General features: G+C 36.7%; 1 protein-coding gene and 1 pseudogene across 7 annotated transcripts in view; one reads left to right on the top strand and one right to left on the bottom strand.

Annotated features, from left to right (window-relative positions):
* Window positions 1-13,882, top strand: part of LOC136845715 (uncharacterized) — an 893,447-nt gene that overhangs the window by 857,340 nt on the left and 22,225 nt on the right. The window contains exon 1 of one of the 7 annotated variants that reach the window (XM_067115905.1): window positions 13,367-13,524. The exons of the other annotated variants lie outside the window; for them this stretch is intronic. The gene's annotated coding sequence lies outside the window, so the exon portion shown is untranslated. Of the gene's footprint in view, window positions 1-13,366; window positions 13,525-13,882 lie in introns of those variants that run through there. 7 annotated transcript variants of the gene reach the window in all.
* LOC136845629 (uncharacterized) lies at window positions 4,305-6,733 on the bottom strand (annotated as a pseudogene).

Below are 13,882 nucleotides of genomic sequence, written 5' to 3'. Positions count from 1 at the left end.
AACCTGTTATAAGTCCACCTGCCAACGAAATTCACCTTCCGCTGTTACGTAGCAACTAGCCAGGTAGCGAAGGTGTTTATTTGGTTTTAATGTAATTGCATTTCGTATCGGCAGATACCTTCATTTCTTTCGCTCGAGTCTTTACTCTCTTTGATGATACGGGTTGATTGTATGTTTATATAACCACTTTTTTTCCGCTTACATAACCTGTTGCAACATATGAGGTGGTGCACTGTAACACTTGTCATTATATTCAAAGCGAATCGCCAACAGGCTTGGGGGAGTGTTTTCCACCGAATTCGGATCTTCGTCAACACATTTAGTCACAATCATGCAAAAGGTGTTTGATTATTAACATATGATGAAGCCAGACTTTTAAAAAATCGGATAGAAAGAAAACGAAGTAGGTAATGACTGCTTAAAACCTGCAGGGTGGAGGCGTTCAGATCTCTCCAGAATTGCTCAACATGGCTGCGAATAAGCATCGTCATATTTATTCTCGGATTTAGTATCGAATCCTATTAAACTAAGTCCTAGTCTTCTGTTCTATGACTTCCAGTTCGCTTAATAGGATTCGATGTCTTATTGCGGCCCATAATCCAATGCTCACTTGTTTCATGTTGTGTCGTCTATACTTCCGGGCGGGTAGGGGCCCTAGGTTGGTTCTCAGTCTCCTGTTTGTGTGTCCTACCGTTAAAAGACGATGCTAATCCTGACATGACGCCGAATTTATTTTGGGATAAAGTAGCGTCATTTTGGCAAATAGACAATACATTGTTTTTTCCATGTAGGCTACATCAAACTTTATGTGAATTTTATTGTTTAACCCCCTTCAGTGCTGCAGTTGAAAGAATTTTTTCTACTATAAATAGGACAGAAACAAAAAAACGCATAGGTTATCAACTGAAACACTTATAGATTTGCTCCATACAAAACAAATGATAAGAAATAAATCATGTTTTGCCTTTACTATAACAAACTATTTGATAAAAAGAGCAAGGAAGCCTGGAAGCAGTAAGTATCGCAGCCAAGAAATGTAGAAATAATAATGTTGTCTTGTGGGAAACATTTATTTAAATTGGATATGTTTGTGTGAGCAAACATGTCTAACTTCTTTCATTTTTCTACTTTGTAGTCCACCGGTGACCTATTTCGTTTTGAATATGTTCAGTAGAGTAAAACAAGTTGTATATCACCTTAAGTTTTGTTATTTGTAGCAAGCTGGGAATTACCCTGCGTTATTTTGGTTGTGTTCAGAAAATAAAAGTAGCATTGATAGAATGTTCTTCAATTTTTTCCAAATTTCATTTTAATTGTGTAAATACTCAAAATATAATGGAGAACCTGAAGACTTTTTTTTAAGACATAATTTCACTTCTACAGATTTCTACCGATTTTTTAAAGAAAATATTTAGACTTTTGACAAACTGATCTGGACACTTTTCCCGCGGCTCGATCAAAAGGGGAACAGATTTACCTAGGATGTCAGACCTAAAATCGCAAGTTGGACCACCCACCAGATTCCGTCCTATCAGTGCGAACTCAACTTTTGGGAAGACACGCGCATCGTTCTACATAAATTTCTGTTAAGAAAAAAGGAAGTTCACTGGGAAAAGAGACGGTCTGCAGATAACGGACCCATTTGACTCAAGATAACCCACTACATCTGGGAATAATTCCAAAACCGACGGTCACTTGACAGCAATTTTGGTTATTTACGAGAGCTGATAAGCATAAACTACGTCAGTCAAACCTGAAGTGGTCTGTTCTCCAAAAATGTTATATAAATTATTTATTTCCCCCATGTTTTTCAGTGATGAGTCTGAGTCAATACGCAACGAATCCAACTGAGCATGGGGAAACAGGTGACATCTGTATTCATAAAGCGAATTATGTATTACTTGTGATATATGGAGAGCCGGGAAATGAAATTGATTATTTTCTTTACAATGAGATACAAGTATCAATAAAGTTATCGCAGGAGGTTATTAGAAAATTAGGTATTACAACTGAATATCAATTTATTTCTTTTGTAATTTTGAGTTTGTTAAGCACCTGATTTGTACAAAGTATGTTCATGTTATAAAGGTTTTCTCAATCGAAGAAATCGTTATTGAGTTGGCAGTTATGGTTATGAAAACTTGAACAGTGTACGCCTTATTACATATTAAAATCGAAGCTTTAATCTTTGATTCAGCGATAAGTGTAACAGTTCGACTATAATTACATTCATTACAAAAAATACGCCATCAACGGATATCTAATGCAAATATATATACATATTTACATATATACATATATATATATATATATATATATATATATATATATATATATATATATATATATATATTATTTATATATATATATATAATATAATATATATATATATATATATATATATATATATATATATATATATATATATGTATATATATATATATATATATATATATATATATATATATATATATATATATATATATATATATATATATATATATATATATGTATGTGTGTATATATATATATATATATATATATATATATATATATATATATAAAATGTGTATATTTATATATTGTGTGCCTTTTTTATTTTTTCACCTGTAAGTCATTGGCATTTTAGTCAAGTTCATGTGAGTGGTTGCTTATTGTGAATAATAATATCAGCAAGCTCAAGACATGAAGTAGCTGTGAGAGGATTGTTTGAGTGGCAGATACAAGTAACATAATTCTGACTCTTCATTATCAACAGTCTTATCTTTCACTGAGCGGGCGTCCTGATTAGATAAGTGCCACTAATAACAGCATCCGAACGTCAGCTTGCCTAATTATTTTACAAGGATCTTTTACAAGGATTTTTTACGAGGATTAGGATGTCTCAAAGACTTATTAGTCCATCCGAGGAGACATCATGTGCTCACCTATCTGTAGGAGCAGGTTTTCTTGTTCATTCACAGTGTTCTACTAATTTTGTCTAGTTTCTTTTAAACTTCCACACTGTTGCTGTTGACAACTTCCGGTGGCAGTTTTTTCCATGTGTCACATATCTTGTATGTGAAGAAGTTCCCATAATCAGATGTATTGTATCTCTTCAGTTCTAGTTTTCATCCATTATTTCTCGTCTGGCTTTCGTTTAATGTGAAGAGTTTACTGTCTACTTTTGTTATGCCTTTCAGTATTTTGAATGTTTCTATTAGTTGTCCTCGCAATCGTCGTGTTTCTAAGCCATACATATTCAGGCTCTCTAGTCATCTTTGGTAACCTATTTGCCTGATGGATGGAATTAACATTGTGGCTCTTGCTTGTACCCCTTCTAGTCTGTTTATGTACTTTCTTAGTATTGGTGACCAAAACTGTGCATATTCAAGATGAGGTCTAACTATTGATGTGTAGAGCTGCAGCACCGTTTCCTTGTTTTTGTAAGTGAACTGCCTTTTATGTATCCCACGAGTTTCTGTGCCTTCTTTTCAGCTTTTATGCACTGTTTTGTGGATTTTAAGTCCTTGGTAATAATGACTCCAAGGTCCTCTTCTTGTTCTACACTATTTATGTCATTCTCAAGCAGCATGTAGTTGGCATGAGGGTTGTTTGTTTCTATTTGTAACACTTTACACTTATCCAAGTTAAAAGGCATTTGCCATCTTTTTGACCACTCTCCTATTTTCCTTAGATCATTTCTTAAACTTTCCAATGTATCTGGGTCTGCTACATTTACACTAGTTTCTGTCATAAATTTGGCTATTCTGCATCAATGTGTCATTAATGTAAATTAAAAACAAGAGCAGGACAAGGACAGAACCCTGAGGAACTCCGCTTGTCACATCTGCCCATTCTGAGTCTTCACCATTTATTACAACTCTCTGTTTTCTATTAGTTAGCCAGTCTTCGATCCAGTCTGCTATTTTTCCTACAATTCCTAAAGCTCTAACTTTCGTCATTAGTTTCTTGTGTGGAACTTTGTCAAAGGCCTTTAAGAAATCTAAGTAGAGCATATCCATTGCTCTACTACTGTCGCAAATACCAAGCATGTTATGAAATAATTCCAAGAGGTTTGATAGGCAGGATCTGTTTTGCCTGAAGCCGTGTTGACTGTGTAACAACAGGTTGTTTCTATCAATGTGATCCACAATTTGATTTGCAATTATGGACTCAAAAATCTTGCAAGGGACTGACGTTAGACAGATTGGTCTATAATTTCCTGGCTCTTCTCTTGGACATTTTTTTTAAACTGGGAGCACATTACCTAGTTTCCATCCATTTGGTGCCTTTCGTTGTTCTGCAGTTTTTCTGTAGAGTTTTTATAGGTCAGGGGCTATCTCCTCTTTTAACTCTTTAATTTCTCTTGGATGAACCTCATCCAGGCCAGGAGATTCGAACTTGTTTATTTTTTCTATTTTGTTTTAACGTCTTCTGTAAATATTATTTTGTCAAGTGGTTCTGCCCCTTTATATTTGATAGCTGTTTCAGGGATTGAGATAGTGTCTTCAATTGTGAAAACACTAGTAAAAAACTTATTCAATAACTCATCTTTTTCCAAGTCTGAGTTCACTAAGTTTCCTTTATTGTCTCTTAAGGAACTTATGCTATATTTTATTGGCTTCCTACTATTAACATGTGCAAAGAATTCTTTTGGGTTGTCCTTACAAACTGATGCAACTCTCTTATCCTCATTTATTTTTGCATTTCTTACTAATTTGTCCGCCATTCTACAGAGTTCTTTAGGCCTGCTTGCTTCTTCTGGTGTTGGGTGTGGATTCATTGATTTGTGCAGTCTGTCTCTTTCTCTTATTTTATTTTTAATTTCTCTGTTTAACCACTTAGGCTGAGGGTTGCCGTTTGTCTGTATTTGCTTTAATGGTATACATCTTGAGTGTTTTTCTGTGTATTCTTCTAGAAAGGCTTCCCAGTACTTATCTGTGTCTGTGTTCTTGTCGTACTCTAGATTTTTTACATACTCCTTTAGTTTTTTTATGTCTCCTCGACGGTAGTCTAATCTTTTTAGTGTCTTCTGTTCTTTTTTATGGCGAATATTAATATGAAATGTAATAATTTTATGGTCACTTTTGCCTAAATTTGCACCTACCGAAAGGTTAGACACTAGGTTATCTTCTGTTGACAGGACGATGTCTAGTATGTTGTTTCCTCTAGTAGGTTTGTCAACCCATTGGTGGAGGAATTAATTTTTGACAAATTCTAAATCCTTCAAAGTTTGATGTGGAGGTCATAGTGTCCCAGTGTACTGCTGCAGTGAAATCTCCCATTACTATGCAGAGTTTGTTGTATATTTCTTGTCCTAATAGTGCATACAGCTCTTCGTCGGATATTTGTGGTTAGTGGGGAGGTCTGTACACTTGTATTAGAGTTAGCTTCTTCCCTAAACTATCCTGCTATTTGGTACTCTCCTACAAAGTCTCTCATTGCCTCTTGTATCCATGTTTCTGTGACACCTATTATATCTCGTTCTTCACTTGCTATCCATGCTTTGAAGAGATCTACTTTGTTACAAATAGACTGTGCATTAAGTTAAGTATACCTTAGTTTAACCAGACCACTGAGCTGATTAACAGCTCTCCTAGGGCTGGCCCGAAGGATTAGACTTATTTTACGTGGTTAAGAACAAATTGGGTACCTAGCAATGGGACCTACAGCTTATTGTGGAATCCGAACCACATTATACCGAGAAATAAATTTCTATCACCAGAAATAAATTCCTCTAATTCTTCATTGGCTGGTTGGAGATTCGAATGTGCATTAAACTGCGCCACTCTGAGGGACTTTTCTATCTTCTCTTTTGTCCTCGGTGGCTTTATTTGTTTCCCTTATCTTCACTGTTTCTGGCAGTGCAATATTACTAACCAAATTCTGGGAGCTTTCTGACTTCTCCCCTGGAATGTTCAGTTCACTGAGGTGTTTCAAGAGGTTTTCGTTAAGAAGGTTTCCTAGTAATTTTGCTCCTTCCAAATTCAAGTGAGCTCCATCTGTTTTATACAGTTTGTGTTCCCTTCAAATCTGTCCCAAAAGTTTAAAAACCTAACACCATTTTCTTGGCATATTCGCTCCAGCCTGTTATTAATTCCAATTGCCTTGCTGAGGGAATAGTGGCTTACATTGGTTCTAGACAGTAGTCTACAAGAATGCCGCTGTCGGTTTTCTCACGGATGTTTTCTATAACATTCCTCAGGTCGACTACAAAACCTTCTGTCTGGCCAGTTCTTCCATCTTCTAGAAATAAGTCGTTTCCACCTCCCTCCACTATGATTGCACTTTCTCTACTTTTCACTTTGATTTTCTTCACTACCTCTGTTATCTTCTTTGTTCCTGCACCTGGGTAGAAATGAACTTTTCTCGTATTGTTGTTATTTGCCAAAAAATTTGACCCCTGTTCTTTTACCAACGCGTCTCCAATTAAGGTTGTTTCCTCTTCTAATTATGACAGCAAAGCAAATTTATTTGATGTATTTATTCCTTTTGAGAGACAATTATGTTTTCTGGCTGCTATTACTCTTCTACCAACAGCTGTCTTGAATTCATCATTTTTTTGCTGGAAAGTTTCTTTCTTTGTACCTAGTCTGGTGCTTGTTTCTGTTTCATTTCTGGTTCTAGTCTTGACTAATTGTGTTCTAATTTCCACTGTACTCCTGTTTTCTACTATGTTGTTGTTCATTTCCTGTTTCTCTCTCCCAAGGTCCATCACTTCTCTTCTTAGGTCTCCAGTTTCCTTTTCCATCCTGTCTTCTCTTCTCTTCTCTTGCCTTTGAGTTTATCCTTTGTGAGCTCCTTTAGTTCCTTTGATATTTCATCTAATTCCCTCCTCAACTTTGCTATCTCCTGTTCTTGTTGACAGGAGAGACAGACACTGAGACTGCCTAGCTTTGATATGCATGCCTCTTTGTAGTCTACGCACTAATTTTTTACACTGCATTTTGCACATGTGTGCTTTAATTTCAACTTTTCTTGGGTCATCTCTGTCTGAGCTTTAATGCAATATTCTTTCTAATGTGACCAGTTGAGGAAAAAGGGCGGGGGTGGTTGAGTACTCCCACAGTCACTGCATCCGCTTATCCATGGACAGTATTCCATAGCTCATCGCTAGGATGCCTTTTTTTGCTGCCACACTAACATACTGTCTCCCTGTTGTTAAATGATCCCAAACATGTCGCAGCTCCCAACTGAGCAACACAATTTGCCTAAGCAGATGATTTTTTGCCATGAGTGAACAGCAGCATCCCTTAAATTACTAAACATCCAACAGCCACGAATAGCCAGAATCTTATTACCTGACTGCTTCTCCCCTAACCATGAAAATCCCCAAGGAATGGCCTTAGTGGCCACACCAGCAGACCCCATGGGCAGGAAGTTCCACAATCAATGGCACAGAAGCCCGTCTGGGGTTTTTAGTTGGCTAGGACTCCAACAAGGCACAAAAGCTCAGAGTCCAACAAGGCCAGTGAGTCAAGTACAACAGTTCTATGTCTAGCCATAATCTCATGTGTGCGGCTTAATTCTTAATTCTCTGGACTTGGAATTAACCTGCACACAAGACCATTTCCTCCTTTATACAAACTACTGCAGAAAGACATTTCAATAAGCTGCGAAATTTGGGCATCACTGTCCCCTCTTTTAATAATAACACCCACTCCATATTTAATTTTTCCAAATGTATGCTATCAAAAAGAGAAGAATTCCTATTATCATTAGGACTGGATTTTTGCCTACCCAGTTACCAACCAAACTACCAACAGTTCTTTTTGCCCTTTGAAATGTTCTTTCAGAGAATAATCAAACTTCCCTTCTTTGAAAATGTCGAAGTTTTAAGATCTCAATTTTCAGCCTTAGCTCATAGCTCTTTCAATAGTCTTTAAACTAGATGGGCCCCATTCTTCACAAAAAACGACTACGACATTCTGAGAAACCTAACTAAAGACGAAAATCTAGTAATCACACGCCCGGACAAAGGCAAAGGCAAAGGAACAGAGGTCCTCAACATACGGAATTATTTACGGACTACCCAAAATACATAAAGAAGGAATTCCCCTAAGACATATCCTCTCCCCCATCAACACCTCTAGCTATAAACTCGCAAAATTCCCTGTTTCCTTACTCCAACCTTTGACCAATAATAGGTACACACTAACTAACTCAGACACCTTCAAAGACTAAGTTATCAGACAGGACCCAGATCTGTTCATGGCAAGTTTTGATGTTGAGTCCCTACGTCCCAGTAGCAGAGACCATAGATATCATTTTAAACAAGTTATTCCCCTCAGTTCAAATCTCTGTTAGAATTGGCTGTGCTGGACACTGCCTTTGTATTTGACGGTACCCTATTCAGACAGATAGAGGGGATGGCGATGGGCAGTCCTCTGGAACCGACCTTCGCCAACATCTTCATGAACTCCCTGGAGGAGCAAGCCATCGATAGTGATCCCTCCGATTCCCACCCGCTCCTTTACAAATGGTGCATTGATGACACTTTCGCCCTCTTTAACATTGGTCACCAAGTTGACGCTTTTTTAGAACATTTGAATAGCCAACACCAATATTAAATTTACTGGACGTAAAAGTTACTAAAGGTGAGATAGGTTTCCAAACTAGGCATTTATAGGAGGAATACTTTTACTGGCCTAGGTACTAATTTTTACAGCTCCTGCTTTTTAAATTTTAAGATGAATTCCGTGTCCACTCTCCTCCATAGAGCTTATAATTTGACCTCCAGTTGGCCTGCTTTTCATGATGAGATTGTTTTCCTCAGTAACTATTTTAAGAACAATTACTTCCCACCATCAATCTTCCATAGACCCCTTAACAAACTGCTTAATTTGAAACTAAATCCCCCACCCATAGTTCTGTGCCCCTAAATTATGTCTATATGTTAGATTCCCTTATTTACTCGAAAACAGATTCAGAAAAAAATGCACTAGTTTATTCAATAGACAATTACCTGCACTCATCCTAAAGCTAAACCCGATGAACCCCCAAACGATCGAGTCCCTCTTTCATTTCAATGATAGAATCAGCCCCCTGTTTACCTCCGGTGTAATCTACATATATACCTCTCCCAGATGTAAACTAGGCAGATCACATCGGATGTACCAGGAGGCTGCTAAAGGTCCAAATTTCCTCTCACCAGGGGATTGCCTATAGAACAGGTAGTCAGGTATCTAATCCTGATCAGTCGAGCGTAAGAAACCATAGCAAGACTTGCACAGCACATATAGGTGCCAAGGACTTTAGTATTGTGGGAAGAACACGAAGTATGGAGGAACTGGCCATCCTTGAATCTATAGTGATCAAATTGACTGTCCCTACCCTCAATCACCAATCAGCATCAACCCAACTGTTCATTGCATAGTTTGCTCTTGTTTTTAGCCTCTGTGTCTGTGTTCCACCCCCCCGCCTCTCTCTCCCCTCCTGTTCTGTATTTCTTGTTAGTCTGCTCTACGCTACCGTTGTGGGTAGGTGTCTTGCGCTTCTTGCCTCTGCTTTTGGTTTTCCCCCTTGTTCTGTTTTTTAACTGCTAATATGGTGTAAATAAGTATGTAATGTGTATATATCGTATCTTTTATATGCAAATGCTGTTTATTTTAATCGCTATTTCAGACTGGAAAATGTATCAGGTGATACGAAAAGTTGGCTTCTTAACAAATGGATAGAAAACAGAATGCCTTTCCATAGCTCCATTATGTCTACTGTCTGAGTGTCTGCTCCGCCTTCTTAATATAATAAATTTATATATATATATATATATATATATATATATATATATATATATATATATATATATATATATATATATATATATATATATATATATATATATATATATATGTGTGTGTATATATATATATATATATATATATATATTTTTTACTTTTTAATTTTTAAATATTTTTTTTTTATTTTTGTAAATTTATTTTTTTTTTTTTATTTAGATCTAACAGAAGGAAATCCTCGCAGTTACAAGATGAAATAAATCAGTGAGAGAGTGGGATAGCAAGGTGGTAGAAAAGTGGTCAGAATGGGTTGTAAAGTACAAGGTTTAAAAGAGGTTGCAGCTCAGGGCTGAAGGGACGCTGCAAAAACCCTCAAGTACTGCCTGCTGTGCACCACAGAAGGTACTCTACAGGCATTACTCCCCCAACAGAGTTAACAGCTGAAACAAATACATGGTAAGAAATACCATGTTCTGATAATTATCCCAACGATTAAATTTCAGAAAAAAAATGACGCAGCTATTTACTTTAGTGTTACATAGGCAGCAAAGGCAGTATAGTATTAACATTTTTATTTTTATATATACACATGTATATATATACAATATATATATATATATATATATATATATATGTGTATATGTATATATATATATATATATATATATATATATATATATATATATATATATATATATATATATATATATATATATATTATGTGCTTAGCTGGGAGATCTAGTTTAACCATTGGGTTACACTAGGGATATACGCAATTTATCTTGGATAACACAAATTTAAACTTTGGCCTTGAGGTCAGGTAAAAACATATACATCAAAACACAGCTGAAGGTCTACTTCAAAAGGGGAGTGATTAAGTAAACCCTTGGGTTTAACTTAATTTTATTTACAAAACAAAAACACACTACGCACTCCATTCATGACACCCTTTCTTCTCTAACAACTTTATGAAAACATCATTTTGTCCTGCCAGTTGCATCAGTCCATCAATGAAGTTATTAAACAGCCAGGAAATGGTCTAAAATCCACTTTTACAGCAAGCCAGTCTCTTTCAGATTTGCATTTTGTGACACAATCTTCGCTCTCGTTATAAAAAGATAAACAGTAATTATTCTAAGCAATTTATCTTCGATAGCAAATATATTCATCACCTACCCTCCACATTGCTTTTCTATTAATTCAAACAAACTTTTTTGAAGGGGGCCCTGTAATCCAGATATCCCATTACTATCAAACTCTTCTTCTTCTTCTTCTTTTAACGTGCTTTTTTCCCATTTTTGTATGGGGTAAGCACGATGCCTTCTTTTGAAGGACTTTTTGATTTGGCTTTGGGGTAGACCTGTGGTCTCGATCGGCTGCCCTGCCTGACATCGCTTAGACCCCGGTAGCGTATGTTTCATGTATCATACCCGACCCAACGCCCTTTCTTCCCAGCAGCGAGAAGTTGTTGCGCGGAAGGGCGAGAGTTCGAGACGTGTGAGATGTTTGTTATGTTTTTTAGAAAGTGTTGTAGTGGCTTTGTTTTGTGTGTGTATTTAAATAACACCCATTTGCTTTTTAAGCAAACCTATCCGTTGATTACATATATAATCCCGGGATGTCTACACGGATAGCAAACTCCTTACAATAATATTTGAAAATCAGACACTTAATCCACATACCTCTTTCATGTCTAAATGCCCACGTCTAAATCCATACACTATGGATTCTTTTAACATTTGTCATACACTCCCAATCAAAGTCCTGTCATACTCCCACCTGTTATAAGTAATGTTAAGTCCTTCTCTCTTACATAAACAGAGCTTTTCTTTCATGTGCGTCTGTTTATTTGTTGTTTTCTATTAAGTTTTGTAAAATGATGAAAGCATTGCGAAATACAGACAGTCCTCTAAGAAGTTTAATGTGAATGACTTCAAGTGAAATGATGATATACTGTTGTTGGTATCCTTTTCAAATAGGTGTACAGCACTTTTAGTCACCTTTCGCAAATATTCATTTTCTGCGAATAAAGATGACTGTTGTGTGAATGTTGCTTCTTTTTACCCTCTTAGGGAACACTGTAATGTTGCAAAAAATTTATTTACTTGTTACGGTTGTATGAGCCTTGAGCAGCCTTTGCTCCGCCATACCGATCCTGGAGCGAATGCCAAGGAGATACGTGTTTTTAATTATAATTCTATAATAGCAAAATAGTGCCATGCACTTAATCGCCCAGCCGTGGTTTTAATATTCAATAGAAACAAATATTTCATCACCTTCAAAATTAATACCCATTTCTTTATTTTGACTCGGGAATTTCTATCATACAAATACGCTCATGCCAGCTGTTCGATTCTATTTTTTTTTTTTTTTTCTTATTCCTGCTAAAGTCAAACACTTTCCTTAAGAAGAGTGGGCCGGCCAACATGTATCATTCGTGCCGCTTTCGGCCGTTGTAGTCTGAGTGCGTTTGGTTTTCGTATCTTCGTTTTCCAGATGCTACCATAAAGGGAAGGTCTGAGGGGATATGCGGATGAAAGGGTAACCGAGGTTAAAAGAGACATGGAAAGGGAAGGAACAGAAAGCAAAAATGCTAAAGTCCGTCTTTATATTTTATATCATAATTGTGATTAATAATAATTGTAATGCTGTGATTTTAAGACTCTTCTTAAGGAAAGTGTTTGACTTTAGCAGGAATGAAAAAAAAAAACATACAATCGAACAGCTGGCATGAGCGCATTTGTATGATAGAAATTCCCGAGTCAGAATAAAGAAATAAGTACGTACCCGCCATTTTAGGAAATAACCGAAGTTTACCGTCATCTGTAAATCAAGGCAGTCCCCACCCCCCCCGCCCCCACCATTTGTCTTAATTCCTCTGTCGAGTTTTATGACGATCCAGACTTAATGTGCAATGATAATCTCTACTACAATGAAATGTGGATTCACTGGAAAAGAAGTTAACAAACCATGTAAGTTTGTCCATGCCCTCATGTGAAATAACATTTATGTCCGTAATCAAATTGCACGTTCCCTGTCTTGTTATTTAATCGGCTAGAGGCCTGCATCATAATCATCATAAACTGCGAGTGTGATTCAGTATTTTGCAGCGCCTGAGTACACTTTGTTTAATTGATTTTTCATTCCTAAGGCAGGGCACCGGAATGACTACCGATACAAACTTTCATTTTCCTCTTACATTAAATGCAGTCTGATGGAGAACCCCGTCTTGTCTCATTCTCATATAAAACAAAAATCTGAAATCTGTGGATAGTCGTACAACGAGAAACATTTTGATTTTTCATAAATTAACAAAGTGACACTGACAAAATGGAGAAGGCAAATTTGTATAGATTATGGGAGAGAGCGAGCGGCGGGACGGGGTGGAAGGAAGACGGGTGGCGAGGGAGATAGTTATTGTAAACTTAAAAAACGAGTGCATGAACGCTGACGCAATATCCATATTCAGCCTACGGTATTTCTATAAGTGGACCATTTGACACTCGTGAAGTCGTTATAAAAAATTTAGTTTGTAATCACAGTGGCCTCGAAAAATTGACGTAAAGGTATCAAGATGTCTCGCACACGTTCTGACCAAAATATGAACACGTTTCATAGGTTCTCTTCAAGAACCCGTATACACACACACACGTCACACTCACGCCACCGACTGACTCAGTCCACCGATACGTCTAGTGACGACAACACCAACGAATATTTGGTGTTCACGGTGCTTTGTTCTTTTAAATGCCGACATTTAATTTAGTGTATATTCATTACTCAGTTTACTTTGAAGGTACCAGAGGTGAGTACTTTAAAATATTATAACAAATGAGCATATGCTTTGCCAGAAATTAACTGCATGTTTTCAAGGACGTCTTGGATTGTGCTAGTTCAGTTGCCAGTGAATGTTTTAGCGTATTGTTTGCTCAGGCCATCGAATGTTTCAGTGTATTTTAATCAGTTTTTAATATATATATATATATATATATATATATATATATATATATATATATATATATATTAGATTTTGCTCTTTTGAGAAGCAATCAGTGACAACCGTAGTTGCTGTATACTACTGTATTATATCAGGGTTCCCAACCTTTTTAAGATGCCGGGCACTCGGCTTTGTTCCGAGGTGTTATGAGAGCGCACTTCCATAA

Source organism: Macrobrachium rosenbergii, chromosome 14 (genome assembly GCF_040412425.1).
Source record: "Macrobrachium rosenbergii isolate ZJJX-2024 chromosome 14, ASM4041242v1, whole genome shotgun sequence".
Lineage (NCBI taxonomy): Eukaryota > Metazoa > Arthropoda > Malacostraca > Decapoda > Palaemonidae > Macrobrachium > Macrobrachium rosenbergii.
Note: the sequence above shows the minus strand (reverse complement) of the source record. Positions and strands in the feature narration are given on the sequence as shown.